At 39.2% G+C, this 19,064-nt stretch overlaps 1 long non-coding RNA gene across 1 annotated transcript in view; it reads right to left on the bottom strand.

Moving 5' to 3' along the window:
* Positions 1 to 18,419, bottom strand: part of LOC310679779 — a 32,864-nt gene extending 14,445 nt beyond the window's left edge. Inside the window, exons 1-3 of the long non-coding RNA XR_014512528.1 lie at positions 18,317 to 18,419; positions 4,792 to 4,984; positions 4,286 to 4,327 (exon numbers count right to left, since the gene is read on the bottom strand). This is a non-coding gene — a long non-coding RNA (uncharacterized lncRNA). The remainder of the gene's footprint in view (positions 1 to 4,285; positions 4,328 to 4,791; positions 4,985 to 18,316) is intronic.
* Positions 18,420 to 19,064: the final 645 nt, after the last annotated feature.

Raw genomic sequence — 19,064 nt, 5'->3', positions numbered from 1 at the left:
GCGGGGGAACCAAATAGGGAGAAGGCGAACCTTTCGTCGCTCGCGGCTGTTTAGTAAGCCAGATATCGGCTTGAATGTTGAAAAGGCTGCCCGCGGGTTCAAGGGGATACCGGGAAATGCTTCCTGCCCGCAAGGCCAGAATGGAGCAATAGATCAGATAGCCAGTGGAAGTTGTGAAATCTCCCGCGTTCCGCTGCACCTGGTGGAAACCAAGGCGTTCCCTTAGTTCCCTGCCACTTAGGTTCTCCAAATCAAGTCTGCAAACACGCTTCTTTAAATAAAATATATGAGATGTGAAAATCCATAGTCAACAGATGAATTGCCTCCATCTTTTTCTTTGGAGACAACTGCATATAGCATGCCATGTCTATTTTGAAAATTAAAACCCTTTAGCAAGATATGCCAGGTTCCCCCACCCCCAGTGCATATGGCACAGTTGCATAGATAATGAAAATAGGGTTTAAAAGGGGGGGGGGATCTATAGGCTCCATTTCCAGCTGTTCTGCAGTTTTAAAACAGCAAGGCTGAAATCCTATGCTCACTGGCTTCTGAGTTGTCATGCATAGGGTTGCAATGTAAATTATTCTGGCTCAATCCTCAAACAGGGTTCACTGTTAATACAGTTTCACGGTGCCATTTCTTCCTATACAATAGATGGGAGTGGAGGCGAGTTGTGCAAATAATATGCTTATCCTTCTTCACTTTCAAATTAAACATCTGTAAAATTAGGGGAAATGGCAACAAAGTGACAACACAGATCTGATGTAGGTATCAACAATCTTTACTAAAGGATACCAACTCCCAATGTTTCAAGCTTGAACATGTCACCAGGAAATCGTTAAAAACAATTTTAACACAATTATTTGATAGACCGAGAAGCATCTGTCTTCAGAATTATGAAAGTGCTTGAATTCTAAAGTGTTAAACACTCATCATACCACCAAATAGCTGTGTCAAAATTATTCCCAATTCATTTATGGAAGGGAGTACTTTTCATTATGAATTTTTAATACTCAGTCTTTGTTGTTACTCTTAAGATAGATAGGTGATAGATAGATAGATGTTCTAATCATCTGCACAGCCAAGCAAAACTCACGTGACTGCATTTTTCAGATCTTGAAATTTTATAGACAAAAGCGTATGAAAGAATGTGGGGCATATGAAAGACTGTGTCAGATCTGATATTCAAAAAATTTGGATGTATATTCATTATGCTCAGATCACATATAAATATTTATATTACTCTTTCTGCACCATAGCCACAGGGTCAACATTTTCTGGTGTGATGCTCTGTATTTGTGGTCATTTTAACAAGTTTCTAGCCCTTATGGAGATATGGGATGGAGAGACATGGACACAGAATCCTGCCTTTCGGTATTCTGGCAGTTGAGTACAAAGCACGGGCATTACTCAAGCAACGAGACCTACGCTTCCTCTCTCTGTGAGACCCCAATATCTGCTCCAGAGGGACAGCCATCTGAAGCAGATTTTTAGGGTGCACATGAGGCTGCAGAAGAGAGGAGGGGAGGGGAAAGTTCTGTTGCACAAGCAGTCTACTTCAGTAGCAGAACAGCAGTGATGACGTTTTTGATGTTATAAAACTGAATATAGTATTAGGCTACTGGCTACCTGTATTTAGATTCTGGATATTTTGTATTCAGATTCTGCATGTTCTGCACACCATCCCATGGAACCTTAGTCTCCCTCACAACATTTCTGACTATGGTTCAAGCACAGATATCTATATTTAATCACATTACTTATAAACAGGAAGGCTTGCCCCAAGGGAAGGAGAAAAGAAATAGAAACAGTTTGGTGAGATGATGACACCATCTAGCAAATGGTGGTCCCCACCATTTTGCCCTTAACACAGGGTAGAAGCAGCAGAAACACAAAAATGTTTCTTTTCCCCATGTGTATTTTTTATTGCATAATTGTTATTGATACTTATCGTTCTTATAATTTAACGTAAGCCACTTTTGTGAGGTCTGCCTGGAACATAGTATATAAATATCTTCAATAAATAAAACTCTTCTGCACTGGATTCTGTCATTAACCAGCAATGACATCAAAATCTAATCCAGAGATTCTAGTTCAAGTTGATAACACTGCTGGCTGCTAAATATGGCACATATAATAAACTTTTTGCACTTAAGTGTAATGGAATGTTCCCCTGTGCCTTGAAGGAGTTGGTGTGACCACTCCTGAAAAAAAGAATCTAGGTTGCTGGAGGTTCAACTGCATAAGCTCTTGAAACTTATTATCTTGACCCATTTCAGTCTGGGTTCCACCCATTTTAGGACCTAATCAGCTCTGGCCACCCTGATAGATTTTCTTCAGATGGATGGGGGAACGCAACCCTACTGATTCTCCTATTGAATGTCCTCCTGACTGCCTCTGATTTGGTGATTAGGGGTAGTGGTTTCGCTCCTACTCCTGGCATCAGTTCATGAGAGTACTATTGAAAGACTGTGCCTCCTGACAATTTAACTACAGGGCACCAGAGCATGATTTTATTCCAAATGCTACTTAATAACTATATGAAGCTGCCCGGGTGGCACCAGAATGCTGATGATACCCAGCTCTGTTTCTCTGTATTGCTGTATCCAGATTAGGAGAGGTTTTGCATGCCTGGATATAGCCATGGGCTGGATGGTAGCTAATACATTGCTACTGAGTCCTGACAAGACCTTATGGATGGGTAGATCCCAGGTGTGGAACTGGGTTGTGAAAAGATGCACTCTCTCTGAAGGAGGAGGTGTGTAGTTTGGGGGATGCTTCTAGATCCACTGCTGCCACTACACGTCCAGGTGAATTTTACCAACTTTGGTTGGTGTGTCAACTGTTCCAGTTCCAGAACAGAGATATTCTTGCTGTGATTGTCCATACTATTGATAATCTCTCAATTAGACTACAATAATGTGCAGTTTGTGGGGTGTTCCCGTGCCCAGTTCAAAAGCTGGGCAAAGTCCAGCTGCTGTTATAGTTAGCAGGACACCCAGATTGACACATATTATACTGATGTTGAAAGATCTGCACTGGCAGCCCAGTGCAAAGTTTTGTGATTGACATTTAAAGCCCTAACAGCTTGCGACCAAGATCCCCTGGTACAGACCAAGACAATCTTTGAGATCGTCCAAGGAGACTATGCTGGCTGTTCCATGAAAACACAGATGCAGGCCTTCTCGGTAATAGTATGCACCCTCTGCAGTGCCCCCCTTCATGAAATTCATAAGAATACACTAATGGCCTTTAAAAACCTCTTAAGTACATATTAATTTACCCAAACTTTCCTGGTCTCCAACTCTTTAGTTCTGGGTTATTTTTATTTTTATATACTGGTTAGTTTTATTTGTGGTATTATACGGTTGCATTTTGTTTCTATCTCCTATTTAGGAAATTTTATTGAATGTTACATTTTTACTGTTTTAATGTAAACAGCTTACAGATTTTTGTTATGCTGAGCAATGGTTGCAATTAAGCTTCTATGCATATATTAGTTGGGAGTAAGTCCTGTTGAATTCAGTGGGACTTACATTTGGCTGAAAGTTATTCCCCCCCCCAAAAAAAAATATATACCAGCTTTAGTTAAATAACATTAGAAATAATTTAAATTTTTGATCCTAAAGATATCTAGGAGCTGAAAATGTGCAATCTTGAATCTATGCAATCTCTTATGCATTTCAAAAGTAACTTCTCCAGCTGATTAGCAATGAAAGGTTTAACTCTGCTCTTTTATCTGCAAACAGAGATGATCAAATCAACTTGCAGAAGGCTGTCTGCCATTCTCACAAAACAATGAAGGAGTAACGAAAAAAATCCCCAAGTCGATAGCATATGTAAAAAGCTACAAGTAATGTATCCTGCTGCATTTGCATGCTGATCAATGCTCTTACTTTAGACTTTATGAAAATATAAATGACACCCCCACCCCCTTTTAAACAATATGAGAAACTCCATCTTTTACTGCATATAAACTGCAACCTGATTTGGGGAAGTTTTAACACTGTCGAGTGTAGCCAAGTGTTAAAGAGAGAGACTAGGAATTCAAAAACTTAAAAGCAGCAGTAAAATATTAGTCAATGTCTGTGAGAAATGAGTCTGTCCCTTTATTCAGGGTGTATGTGTTTAATGGTAAGCTGGGATGCATATAAGCTAGTCCAAGCATGAAGGGCAGTAGGACACTCGTATGGAAAGCCAACTTTGTCCCTCAGTTATCAAGATAAGAAACCTGTCATTTCTCTCATTCACTCTGTCAGCCTTGAGATACTCTAAGCAGACTTACCTCTGTGTTGTACACCCCATATATCAGGAAGATGAAGAGACCCTGTAAAATAAAATGGAGGGAAAAAGCTGTTAACTCTAATCATTTCAGCAGTAGAAATACCTGAAATAAACTTTCCTGGGAACAGACAAAAGAAGACACACTTCATCAAGGTCAATTTATTTTTCTATTTTTCAACATTATAAGCTGTACCTTGAGCATTTATTTGATAACGTGGGAGTGCATTGCCTACCATACCTGTACTGCTAAACTATTTGGCATAAAAGACATCCAAGACCTAGAATGTCAATTAGAATACTACATGTGATATCAAATTCATTATTAGTGCATACATTATAAAATATCAGACATGCTGGACTGGGGTTGTTTTAAAAACAACAATATACCTTTCAATTTTTAAATAGTTAGCAAATACATCATTGTAGCACGTCATTGCTGCATTTCAAAATAGATATAGGAGCAATATATATATATATATATATATATATATTCAAACTGTTCTTGACATTTTTGGTGATGCATATTTCAGATATTCTAAAGCCAAAACTAGGATCCGATGTAGCCAGTTTTTTTATACAGTACAGGAATTCTCCCTGATCACACATTAAAGGCTTAACAGATTTTCTGGATTGACACATTTCACAGATGCAAAATATTTTACAAAATGGTTGACTTTCCATCAAGAAAAACTAGCATTCCCTAGAATAAACAGATAACAGGGCATTTCAAAATAAAAAGGAACATTAATTGAATTTATTTTGAGTCTTTGCCTAATAACTGCCCAATGCTCTTTCAGAATAAAGTCTTCAAGAAGTGTGAAACAGTGCTAAATTTAGCTAACCATAGGCATAGCATAATAATAGTTCTTAAAAATACTCAATCAGGTTATTCATCATTTCTCTTTAGGAATAATTTATGTATTTCAACCATGTTCCTGGCTATTATTTTAACATTACTGGTTTTCATATACAGACTCTGAAATAAATACGTACATGAAAAGATACTTGTTACAGATTAAGCAGCTCTCTTCCATTATATGACACTTTTATTTTCTTTGGTATGTATATCTGTGCCATCTGTAACACAACACTGCACACATTTTCTTTTCCTAAATATAAAAAAGAGACAGCCAGTAAAACACGTTAAAAATCTCCATGAAGCAATTTCAAATTATTGCACTTTTTTCTTTTTTGCAGTTGTCAGAATTTTGCAATTACTTCAAAATCAAGAGGAAATAATCCAAAGAATATTCTACAAAAGTGCATCTACTCTCAGGAAACACTGCAAAAGTTTAGACATTTGCAGAAAAGTGTACCTATTCAAATCTAACACTGTTATTTTGCACCTGCAGGCATAATTATAGCTGCATATTTAGCAAAAGCATATTCTGACAAGAGAACACAATGATTATTTCTCATATACATTGTATTGTCACATCATCCATTTGTTCTTGTTGCTTCCTTCGGGCTCTGATTCTGCAAAAGCCAGCAAATTACACAAAAGATAATATAAATAATGCTGTGCATTGATTTCATGGATCTCAATGTGTTTAGCATCAAGGTGTTGAAAGGCTTACACTGCAGTCCTTTACATGTTTACTAAGTTCCACCTAATTCACTGGGGCTTCCTCCCAAGTAAAGCTATGTAAAATTGCAACATTAAGCATCACTGCTGAATTAGTCTGTACTTCCCATTCATTTCAGAGTATGTTCCTTGTATAAGGGAAATTTCCAGTGAATTGTGTTGTCAGTGACAAAATTGCTTTTGCTTAGACGGCACTTTTAAACACATTTTCTAGCCAGTAAGCCTTGCCTTATGGAAACAGTGTGATGTATGTGTCAACATATATAGGACTAAACTCTTCAGCACTGAAGGTATAGCTAATTAAACACACACACACACACACACACACACACACACACACACACACTATAAACTTCATTCAGCCTTATGACTTTGAGCTTTTAATAGAAAGAATTACTCTATACTGAAGTTTTGCTTTAAGCATAGTTTGTATATTTCTGGTTAGACAGTAAGTCCACAATATTTTAGATATCGAATAGATCATTTGCTGTGGCTTAATACAGCTGTGTAGGCTTAATTCTGCTGCAACCAATGCAGGAGCAGGGGTGCAGTCATGGTATGATCATGTTCAATGAAAGTGATAATTCTGGCTGCAATCCTATGCATATTTAGGACTGGATATAAGTTCCATTGCACATAATGGCTCTGGCTTTCAGGTAAACATGAACTGAATTAAACCATTAATTTCATAAAAGTAAATTAAAGCTAGTTTAAGGGCAAGTCATACTGGCTACTTCAGATGCTGTACTAGATACTCCTGTGCTTTTCAAAACTGCCCCGAAGGACAAATGCTATCAAATGCAATTTCTAACAATAATGCAGCCATTCAAAAAACGGTGAGCTATAGGCATATAGGAAGTTGTCATATACTGCGCTAGATCATTAGCCTATCGAGTTGACTATTTGCCTTACAGGGTTCCAGTCTGAGAGGCCTTTCTCAGCTCTGCTGAGAGATAGCAGGATTTGTACTTGGGGTGTTTCCCAGCTGAAGCATGTGAGTTCATTTGGGAATTTGCTTTTTAAAACCTGGAGATCCCATAATACAGGAACAAGGAACCTGTCAACCTCCAGATGATGTTGGACTACAACTCCCATCATCTCTGACCACTGACTATGCTTGCTGGAGTTGGAGTCCGGCATCCAGAATGCCACAAGTTCCCTGGCCTTGCTGTAGATTAGCAGCCGGTAGATATTGAGCTGTATTGATAGGGCAACTGGGTACCTAGAGGATCATAGCCCTCCAATGATCAGTTTCATTGATCCAATGGGTATTTCCACACAAGGCGCACCTTGTGCATTAGCTCAGACTTTCAACTGACTGGAGTCATTCCTGATTAGACAGAACATAACAATAGCTCTTAAAATGAGTTTATCTTCACTAAAGTGACATTACAAATTCTGCAATAGTTTGTAAGCTGCAGTTGTCAACTCTGTAAAATAGCTCAAACTATGTCAATATCTACGTTCAGCAGGAACTTTTAGGGAAAGTAATTACAGTTAAACCCCCTATATTTTGCAGTAACATCAAACCAGTTTCTTTGTTTGCAAGTGAAAGGAAAAATCACTTCAATGCTATGTCACCTTGTAGGTTTACATAATGTTATACAGACACTTCATCCTTGATTATTTCTTTTCAAGCCTCTGCTTACACATCCTTAGATTTCTGGCAAAGCAATAGCTTTATAACCAGCTAGTTTATTTTATGCAGAAGATTTAAAAACCTACTTGGGGGAAAAAACATAGTGGTCAGTTCAGTGAGTTATTAATTCTTTGTGTTATGTGCCTCTTGCAAACCAATCCTTTGTGCATTTAGCTGAAAGTGCTGAGTTTAATAGGAATTACCATAATCCTGTGTGTGCACAGGACAGAAGGAACTACATAATATTTTGGCAAATGTAGGTTTCCAAAGCTGTGATAGCCAAGATAACATAAGTAAAGACTCCAGTAGGGAGAGAATTGGTGCATTTTACTTTATTTAGAATATTTGTATAGCACTCTCTTTGCTATATATCCCAGGGTAGCAAACACTAGCAAATGTTGGGACACCCTCCCAAGATAAATCCTTAATTTCAACTCTCAGTGGTAAATTCCCCCTCCTAACAGATCCAGCAGCTAGAGCTAAATTAACTTTCAGTTTTGGAGTCCAAAAATCACGGAAGCAATTACAGTGGTACCTTGGTTTGCATAAGTTTTGGATTACAAACATGTCAAACCCAGAAGTGCGTGTCCCGGTTTGCAACCTTTTTTTGGATTACAACCCATTTTTTTTATTACAAACAAAATTTTTTGGGAGGCCCCATTGGTGAAAGCGTGCCTTGGGTTACCACCTGTTTTGGTTTATAAACAGACCTCCGGAACAGATTATGGTTGTAAACCAAGGTACCACTGTAATTAAAAATGGTCTCGAGGGCACTTGTGGGCAGTAGCAGATTTCATGAGGCAGGGGGTACCTAATTTCCTGACCTCCCAATAGCTGAGTTCCTACTGCTTACCAGGGAAAGATTGTTGAACTACAATGTCATTGGCAGGAGCATAAGATCACACCACTACAGAAAATGTCCTGAATGTCATATTTATATACCAAATATTCAAAGGTGGCACCCAGGGAAAGGCCTCTTGAAGTGAACTTGATTCCTGACCTACCTGGGACCAAGCAGTCTCTAAGGTAACTTAGTCCTCAATCTTGTAGCTTAGTCTTTTCCAGGGAGTAAGCCCCAATGAACCCAATGGGGTTTACTTCTGAGTATTGCAGCCTAATTATACAATATTTGCACAGTAAATGCTATTGAATTCAGTGGGACTTACATTTGAGTAACCCTGAACAGGACTGCACCTGAACTCAAAAGCAAATAGAAAACCAATGGAGCTGACATACAATTGGAGTTATATGTTCAGATCTTCAAGCATCAAACAAAATCTAGACATGTAGCCTAAATACATTTATGTATTTGGTTTTATTTAGTACTAATAGATTTCTAAAACACCTTTCAGAACACTGCTGCCATCACAAGGCAGTGTACAAAATTCCTGACTAAATATACAAATAAATATATATTTAAAACTATATAAAATAATAAAATTAAAACCACATTTTACCAATTAAAAATGAACAGTTCCACTTAATCCAGAGCACATCAATTAATGAATTGGCATGTTACACCAACTGCACCTTCCAGGCTCTGTTCAAAGGCATTCAGTTGTTACAATAATCCAGTCTGGATGTAGCTGATGCATGGATGACTGAAGACAAGTCCACCCTCTGCAGAAAAGCCTAGAGGTAGTTTATCAGCCAAAACTGCAGACTGGTAACATTTCAGTCCAGCCCTCCAGATAACCTAACCTAACAGTTCCATATCTAAAAAGCACATTGCACAAGACAGAACCATGTCGGGTCCCAAAAGCCATGAGATAGAGCATCAGTCTCCAAGCACCACCTTCTGAGTTTAGTCTTGAAATAGGAACTGAAGCACAGATCAGTGGAACCATGTGTACCAATCCTAATGAGATTGTCAATACTCTGATGGTCTCAGTTGGCTCAGATGGTTGATACTAAAAAACCTCTGAAGACAAAGTGGAAGTACTGAGAACCTTGGGAGGAAGTGATCGTGTCCTCTTGGGTTTCATGATATAGAGGCAAGGGAAAGCTGAATTCCCAGTCAGCACACTGGGCTCCATTGAAAACGGCTTCTCCATGCGAACCAGGAAATGACCTTTCCAGACTATGGAATGACTCTTTTCCCCATATATCTTCACTTGTGATCTCCTTGGTGATACGGATGCCATTAAGGCAGTTGAATGCACATGCATCCTCTGTCTCCCTCCCTTCCACACCCTCCTCATGGCCCCGGGCTCTGGCAACCTATGCTATGCCACTGGTTGGCTGACAACAACAGTATATTCATTGTAGATTAAAAAGGCATCTTTAATCAGAACTATCCTTTGCAAAGGTTTTCAGTGGCTGGAATATAAAAGAGCCCCTTGCACACAGTCAACATCTTCCAGCCTCCTATGGATTTCTGAATGCTCTCCCTGATGCTGTATCAGAAGCTGCTTTGGAGGATTCTCATGACTTTCTGGTGGAGCAGCTCTTGGTCACAGTGGGTAGCCTCCACTGTCAAAGATAGTATGCTTCTGAATATCAATTGCTAGGAATCACAAGTGCGGCAGCTAGACTGATGACTGGGAGTGGCCGCCGGGACCACATAACACCGGTCCTGAGAGATCTGCATTGGCTCCCAGTACGTTTCCGAGCACAATTCAAAATGTTGGTGCTGACTTTTAAAGCCCTAAACGGCCTCAGTCCTGTATACCTGAAGGAGCGTCTCCACCCCCATCGTTCAGCCCAGACACTGAGATCCAGCGCCGAGGGCCTTTTGGTGGTTCCCTCATTGCGAGAAGTGAGTTTACAAGGAACCAGACAGAGGGCCTTCTCGGTAGTGGCGCCCGCCCTGTGGAACGCCCTCCCTTCAGATGTGAAGGGAATAAGCAGCTATCTTATCTTTAAAAGACATCTGAAGGCAGCCCTGTTTAGGGAAGTTTTTAATATTTAATGCTGTATTGTTTTTAACACTCGATTGGAAGCTGCCCAGAGTGGCTGGGGAAACTCAGTCAGATTGGCGGGGTATAAATAATAAATTTTATTTTATTTTATTTTATTTTATTTTATTTTATTTATTATTATTATTATTATTATTATTATTATTATTATTATTATTATATTCGGGTCCTGCTTGTGGGTTTCCTATAGGTATCTAGTTGAACATAGTGAGAACAGGATACTGAACTAGATGGGCCTTTGGTCTGATCCACTGAGGTGTTCTTATGTTCTTGTTGTTGTTGTTGTTTAGTCGTTTAGTCGTGTCCGACTCTTCATGACCCCATGGACCAGAGCACGCCAGGCACTGCTGTCTTCCACTGCCACCCGCAGTTTGGTCAGATTCATGTTTGTAGCTTCGAGAACACTGTCCAACCATCTCTGTCGTCCCCTTCTCCTTGTGCCCTCCATCTTTCCCAACATCAGGGTCTTTTCCAGGGAGTCTTCTCTTCTCATGAGGTGGCCAAAGTACTGGAGCCTCAGCTTCACGATCTGTCCTTCCAGTGAGCACTCAGGGCTGATCTCCTTCAGAATGGATGCATTTGATCTTCTTGCAGTCCATGGGACTCTCAAGAGTTTCCTCCAGCACCATCTTATGTTCTTAAGGAAGGCATAATGTGGGAAGTACTGGACACAACCCAGCAGAACCCACTGCTATGTAGACACCCTTGAACTGAAGTCATTACATAGAAACTCTTATTCACGTCAAGGAAATCTGCTCCTAAGAAATAACTAGTGAATTATGCTGTTGGTTCTAAACTATTTCCATGCTTCTGTTCTTTGAAATATCTTTAAAAATGTCATCTCAAAGGAGGAATTATTTTCTTGTCTAAAGTTTATTAGATATCCTCAAGAAGTTCACTTGAGCTGAGAGGCTGCAACAATATTTATTCTAATTGGTGCATTAATTGGCCAATCAGTTAAAAACGAGGCAGTTTAAGAGACTTGAAAGCCTCTTAGCTGTTGACAGCTATAACGTTAATGCTTACATTTTTCAATTACTAAAAATAAAACAGGAAGGAAACATACAAAATCAAGATTTCACCCTTAGCAAATAAACTATTGATATGAACAAATAAATACCACTTTAACATATGCATCCAATATTAACAACCCTAATAAAACTGTTTATTAGAGGAATAAGTTCCTACACTGAAAGATACTTACAGTTATATACGTATAGCATGGGGAGATAGACAAAGAAAGAGAATACTTCATACGAATGCACATTGAATTAATTGTGCTCATTTATTCCATAACAAGTGTATGGGCATGCTTTGCCTTAACATTTGTCAAATGGAATATTTTATTTTATTTTATTTAAATCCCTGCTTAGATTAGGAAAATACTTGTCACATTATTTACACAAATAATACAACTGAGATCATGGGGAATTATATCAAATGTTGTTTTTGATGAAGATATAAAACATTTTATCATTTCCGGACCAGGCACCGCACTCCAAGGTATATCTATCTATGGTGCAGTGGTAACAGGACTTCTAATACAGAGGCTCAACATAAATATTTATTCATTAAAAATATATATCTTCTACATTAAAAGTTTTCCATGTTAGATATTAATTTTGCTCCTCAAAGATGTTACTGAAAACCATAGTATATTGTGTTGAATTATAGCCAATGTCCACATGCATTGTTCCCTTAGACCCAAAACCCAAAACGTCACCGTACAGCAGCCCTAATAGTACTGTGCATGGCAAACTTCACATTCACTCACAGGATGCATGGTATAGATGCTGGGCTCCGAGGCAGGTGCCATGACACAGACATGGAAATCCCACCCCTAACACATCCATTTACTACAGTCACTTTCCAGGTACAGATGCTGGCCTGATCTCACCCCTTGCTGTTTTATATGGTTTTATCATCTTCCTGATTTTGGTAATTATTACATGTTGGCTTATATTGCACAGTACTTTGGGCATTATATTGAAAAGCAAGATTAGAAAGCTCAATATAAGCAAACAACAAGTACCTTAGTGAGTAAAGGGATAAGGAGAAGATGGAGACATCTTTAATTCCTCCCCTATCTCCCCGTCTATTATTCCTGCCATTTTGTCAGGGGCAGAGCAAAGTCAAGAGAGCTTTCCAGAAGGGTGGAACCCCTTTTTATATAAAGATTAATGTTTTCTTTTACTTTGCGATAAAAATCACATTTTTAACATAAATACTAGTTTTTTTAAAAAAGTAAACTAGTGCTTGATTATTATTTTTTAAGAGTGCAAAGGTGTTGTCAGGAGATGGGCATGGGTGATTTCACTTTTACAAGAACTGCAAATAATAACATCTTATCATCTCCCCCGCCCCACTCAATTCTTCTTCCCCAGCAGGCATATCTGCTTGACTGAAAAACAGAGAAGCCCAGGATTCCCCATTACAGCTCCTTTTGATGGGCATTTAATATATTGCCTTTACTTAAAAGAGCTGAACTGCTCCTTCAAAATATTTAGACTAACCTACTTTCTGGGTCTCACCTCTCAACTCAGAAGTAAATACAAGTATGCCCTGTATATAAAGAAGTGAAGTGCTAGAGCCTAGAGACGTGAAAAGCCCAGAAAAAATGAATTTATATGCAGTAAACGCATAGGCTTGTAGCCAATGCTAGTCCTTAGGTCCATTGGTTTCAGTGAGTCTACTCTGAGTAGAACTTGGCTGGGATCTGTGTTAAATGGTTTGGAGATGTCCACCTTCCCTTCACACTTTGTGTCTTTACCACAGCAAACACAGTATGTACAAATAATACCACATGAAGTGTAAAAGTAGCTGCTATTCTTTGTTTCAGAGCCTTATTAGCACCCCTGCTCATACCCTACCATCTCCACTCCTTATTCCATTATTAAATATTCAAATTACCACAATAATTTAAATATAACTCACCAAGCAACTTATGGTAACAAAGCAAAATGGACAGCATCCAAGGTGTTCTGCAATTAAAAATTGAAACATCTGTGCATGAATGCTCTCCCAATTTTTTTCTGTGTGAAGACTCAACCACCTATCGGAACCAAAATGTGTAACTGGACCACTTTAATTACATTTGCAAATATGCATAATTTATTAATTGGAATGTTTTCCCACTCTATGCTGTAGGCTCCTTTGAGGTACAAATGACAACTTTAGGAGGGCAATTTAGCTTAGGGAAATTGTGTAGAGGGAAAGGGTTGAACAGTCCCTTACAAGCATCGCTAGACCTATCAAGACCGCCAGGATGTGTCTGTTTTAAAATGAAATAACCCCATATCACATGTGACTTTATTGTTAGGTTACATCCACACCATACATTTAAAGCACTATCATACCACTTTCACCTCCTGACAACCTAGCAGTTCGAAAGCACGTCAAAGTGCAAGTAGATAAATAGGTACCGCTCCGGCAGGGAGGTAAACAGTGTTTCCGTGCGCTGCTCTGGTTCGCCAGAAGCGGCTTAGTCATGCTGGCCACATGACCCGGAAGCTGTATGCTGGCTCCCTCGGCCAATAAAGCGAGATGAGCACCGCTACCCCAGAGTCGGCCATGACTGGACCTAACGGTCAGGGGTCCCTTTACCTTTATACCACTTTCACAGTCATGACTTTCCCCAACAACCCATGGGAACTGTAGTTTGTTAAGGGTGTTGATGATTGTTAGGAGACTCCTCACAGTTCAATCTTATTTCTTTCCCTTCACCACTGATCATTCCTCCAAACTGGCAATTGCATTCTTCCTTGACTACAGTACCCACATGCTAGCGGTGGCTGGGGCCAAAAGTGGGGTGCAGCCAACCCACACTCTCATGTGCACAGTCTCATCCATGCACACACACAGGACACAAAGCCCCCTCCACATCTTATCCATGCAGATTATCCAAAGGGGGATTATCACCCCCACCAACTCATCAAATTATCAATCTGATGATTGCCAAGGGATGATTTGCATACCCACCATGTGTCTATTACTGACAAATGGGGGGGGGGGGGGCAGAAAAAAAATTGGATGGTGAAGGCTGTTCAGACCCCACAACTGGGGCTGACACTCCTGCCCTAAACCGTGTCCATGGCAAAGGTACATTTTTTAAAAAGTGATATTCCACAATGGATCTGGGTCCATATTTCAATAGGTACCAGTTTATATTATCAGATGCATGGTCCCTATGTTGGATAGGTCAATGACAGTATTAGGGGCATCATAAGACACCCTAATAGAGAATGCAGTGCCCATGACATTTCAAGTACATTTTCTACTCCTTGCTTTAAAAAAAGGGTATCAGCTAGCACCGAGGCAGCATATTGGCTGTGTTGACAAAACACATCAAAATGCTAAAAGAAAGGGATCCACGAAGTCCTCTTTACCAGAGCATGCTTAATATTCCTGAGATGGCACCTCTCCACATTACTGATAATGGATGGACATGTTTTGGTATGTTCGTACCACGCAGAGCACTAATTGTATTCATGGAGTAAAACACGCATCAAGGTTTTCTTTGGCCAATGGACTGAGAACAAGAACCCTTACTTACATGGTTACTCAGTTAAATAATAATTTGATGGTTAACTCATTATGGAACGGCTTCTATAAAAATGCTACAGTACATCTATTCTGGGATTGTAGGGTTCCGGCAGAATTCTCTGTGATTTGTTTATGATGTAGTAATGATTGACTCTGTCACTTACTAATAAATGGTAAATAAAAAAAAAGTAACCTATGATATTAAAGTACTACATTAGCTACATCGCGATTAAATTACAGTAACATCACCAGCTATAAACCTTTATAGAATCTTCTCAACCGTGCAGTAATTCTCCTAACTATACGATTATGTAGAGCACAAATATTTCTTTGTAAGTCCGAAGCAATACATCAGGGGAGCATTTACTGCTAAAGCTAGATTGAGAGTAAATGCATCTTGGGTTGCTATGAATAAAAGCTCTAGCTTCTCATTACTTTATGACAAGACACAGAAATTCACTTTACTTTTCATTTAAGCTTTTCTGCTCCAGTTTATAGATGTATGCCTTCACGCTTTTATTCCCTTCTCGCTTCAGCCGTACGTAATAAATGATTATAAATTTTCACATTTGACCACCTCTCTGCTAGTCTCATGCTTAATGCACAAAGTTAGGAAGCTGCAGGTAAAAATTTCACAAACACTTTTATTTATGATGTTGTCCTTGGTAACGGAAATTTCAATGTACTGAAATGAAAAGTATGATTAAAAGGATACGACGACCTGACAAGGATAGTAGAGGGCAGCCTTCTATTTCCCACAGAAAATATATAATACTTTTTTGACATCAATTTCATAGAGAATAGACATGGGCTATTCATGAAAAAAAAAAGACACAAACATGTTTCTGACTTCGGCGCTCTTGTCCTTTAAATGAAACTTCTGCCAAAGTGCATCAAGACTGAATTAATGTCCTTTAGATGTGGAAATTATTCAGTTGGAATCATAACTAATTTTCAATAAGCATAACTGGCAAAACAATATAAGATAAATAGTGAAAAGCTACTCAGGCCTTAAAAATCAATTTATTTAAAATTCAAAATAATTCAAGTCTTTTTTACACCACCCACTTGGTTTTAGGTGCTTAATAGATTTAATTATTTATTGTTGCTGTTATAAAAAATAAGAAATAACTGCTACTAGATTATATCTATTTTATTTTTTATTTACTATTTACAGAAATATCTCCTGAAATTAAAACAAACCTGCTTCTCTCTATATATGTATTATTATAATTTTAATTTTATTCATAGGTTTTACGATTATTCATTATTTCTTTCTGACCACAACAGGTTCAAGGCAGCTCACAATAAACTCCATATAAGGAAAAATAATTGTTTTTATAAAAAGACAGTTTTTAAGTAAAATGAACAGAAAAAACAATATGTACAATCAGCCTTCCTGAGGGTTCTTTAATCATTTATGCAATGTTTGTGCAATATCATTGTCAAAATTTCACATTTCTAGTCTAGTGTTTCTTGTTGTCCATCATCCCTTTGTGGATGTGGTGTTAGGTCGGATTTGAAGATATCTTTACCATGCCAAACTTTGTGCATGGTTCCTTCCCATGCCTACAGATGCATAAACAAAGGGGTCACCTTTAGTCATTTCCTTCCAGTAAGAGAGAGATAAACATCACTGCTGCTGCACAGCAGCCACCACGTTTGGTATCTATATTGTATTGTTCTCCTACAGGCTCAGACTCTGATTAGCTGAGCTTGATTCAATTGACTTGCTCCAAGACCTTTAAGAGTTTGCAGTTCGGCTTTTGTGAGAGAAAAGAATGTTGTCAGTTTGGGTGGGATCAAAACTTCATGCAGAGGCAGTCTGGGAAAATGGGAAAATGTCCTGAAAGCGGGCAGAGACAATGAGGCTGAAGGAAATAAATATGCTGAGAACAGAACTGACTGTGAAAGAGGAACATTTAAGGTGGGTGGCGGGAGAATAAGTGGCAGAAAAGACACGGAAGTGAAGTAAGGAGGGTCGGGGCCCTACTATTAGGCAGAGTCAGGCCTCAAGAAGCAGCACTAAAGTGTTGAGAGAACAGAGTCGTGTCTTGAATCCCCAGCTAACCTTTTGCCCTCAAATATGGTTGAACAGTGTTCTGTTGCTAGTGCTGAAATCAGATTTAACTACTGGTCCAGTCCGCTTCTGTAGGTGGAAGTAGGGTGAGGGGCACCATCTTGTCCTTTGCCTCAGGCGGCAGAATGTATTGGCAGGCTGGTCAGGAGGCATAAACCCTATACAGTGGTACCTCGGGTTACATACGCTTCAGGTTACACACTCTGCTAACCCAGAAATAGTGCTTCAGGTTAAGAACTTCAGGATAAGAACAGAAATTGGGCTCCAGCGGTGCGGCAGCAGCAGGAGGCCCCATTAGCTAAAGTGGTGCTTCAGGTTAAGGACAGTTTCAGGTTAAGAACGGACCTCTGGAACGAATTAAGTACTTAACCCAAGGTACCACTGTACTCAAAACGAGCAGCTACTATCCAACTCTGGGCCCATCTGCGCTATTCATTTAAAGCAGTGTCCCAACACTTTCAACCAGTCATTGCTTCAGTCAAAAGAATCCTGGGAACTGTAGTTTATAAAGGGTGGTAAGAGAGTTGTTAGAAGACCCCCTATTCCCCTCATGAAGCTTTAATTCTCAGAGTGGTTTAACAGCCTCTTTCCTCAGGAAAACTCTGGTAATTGTCGCTCTGTGAGGGGAATAGGGGTCTTTTGGTAATTCTCAGCACACTTAACAAACTACAGTTCCCAGAAAGGACAGTTCACAGTGATATGATGCTGCTTTCAGTGTGTAGTGCAGATGGGGCTTCAGTCATTTAGAAGACCCAATGCTAGTAATGATCACTAACTTAAATCCATAAATTTAAATGGGTTTACTCTATTACTTAAGTCAGATACCACCTTATGTTTAGTGAGGGTGCAGCTCAGGATAATATATAGGCTCGTAGCCAGAAATTTTGTTGTGAGGCGGCTAATTGGGGCAGTGGATTGCTGAATAATAGCACCATCAAAATCTTGTCATTACCCATTTATTGGTATCCCACTTTTCCACAAGATGGTGTCCCAAAGGCAGCTCACAATGTATAAACTGAACAGCAACAAATATAAGAAAAATAGGACCAAGTAAATGTATAATAAAGAAAATCAGCTCTGAATAAAACAATACAAATAAATTGACCCAACAAATAAATTGACTTAACTCAACAGCTGAAAAGTGTCAGGAGCCTGAAGTCTAAGATAGAAATAAAAAATATTTATTTTATGCTCTCTATAGAAATATATGAGGCCAAACAGATCTTCATTCTACAAAGGCAATGTGGGATTCTTCACAGTTAACTTACATACATGGCCTGGCAATCACACCTCTCAATTTGAGGCATCCTTCCTCCCAGTTTTCACCTTGATCTCTTCTCTTACTCCCTTCCACATCTTTCACTTGGGAAGGTAAAGATTTCCACTCCTTTAATCCCCACAGATGCTCACGTATTTTTATCAACCAGAACATAAAGCGAATCTCTCTCTCTTTTTTCTTGCTGTCTCATAAACGTAGATAGGCCAATATGTTTAAAATGATTAAATTGTATTAGTTCTTGGCAAACAATTAGGCTGAATGGAGGTCAGGCTATATCCCTGATATAGGCCCATTGTTAAATACTTCTGCACAGAGGCCTACACACACTGGGATGCACACAAAATACAGACTGCTGTTTGGCAAAAAAAAGGCACAATCCTGATCTCCCCTCTATTCTACCTCATTTGTCCCCAGTTTGACAAACGGTAGGATAGCTAAAGGAAGCAGTTTCTACGTTTAGTAACAGTGAATCCTGCTAGTTGCAGTTTTTCCTCTCACTGCAGCAGACCCAGCTCCCTACCCTCCAACATTTCTCTGATGAAAATAGGGATGCCCCAATCCATAATGATAATTTTACTATTTATACCACACACACTTTACTGGGTTTCCCCAGGCACTCTGGGCAGCTTCTAACATATATAAAAAATATAATTAAACATTAAACTTTTTTTGAAAAAACTTCCCTATACAGTACAGGATTGCCTTCAGGCAGCTCAGGGGTCGGATAACTCCATACC

This window comes from Podarcis tiliguerta, assembly GCF_965153285.1.
Source record: "Podarcis tiliguerta genome assembly, chromosome: 6".
NCBI lineage: Eukaryota > Metazoa > Chordata > Lepidosauria > Squamata > Lacertidae > Podarcis > Podarcis tiliguerta.
The sequence above is the reverse complement of the archived record's forward strand: the minus strand, read 5'-3'. Positions and strand labels throughout refer to the sequence as shown.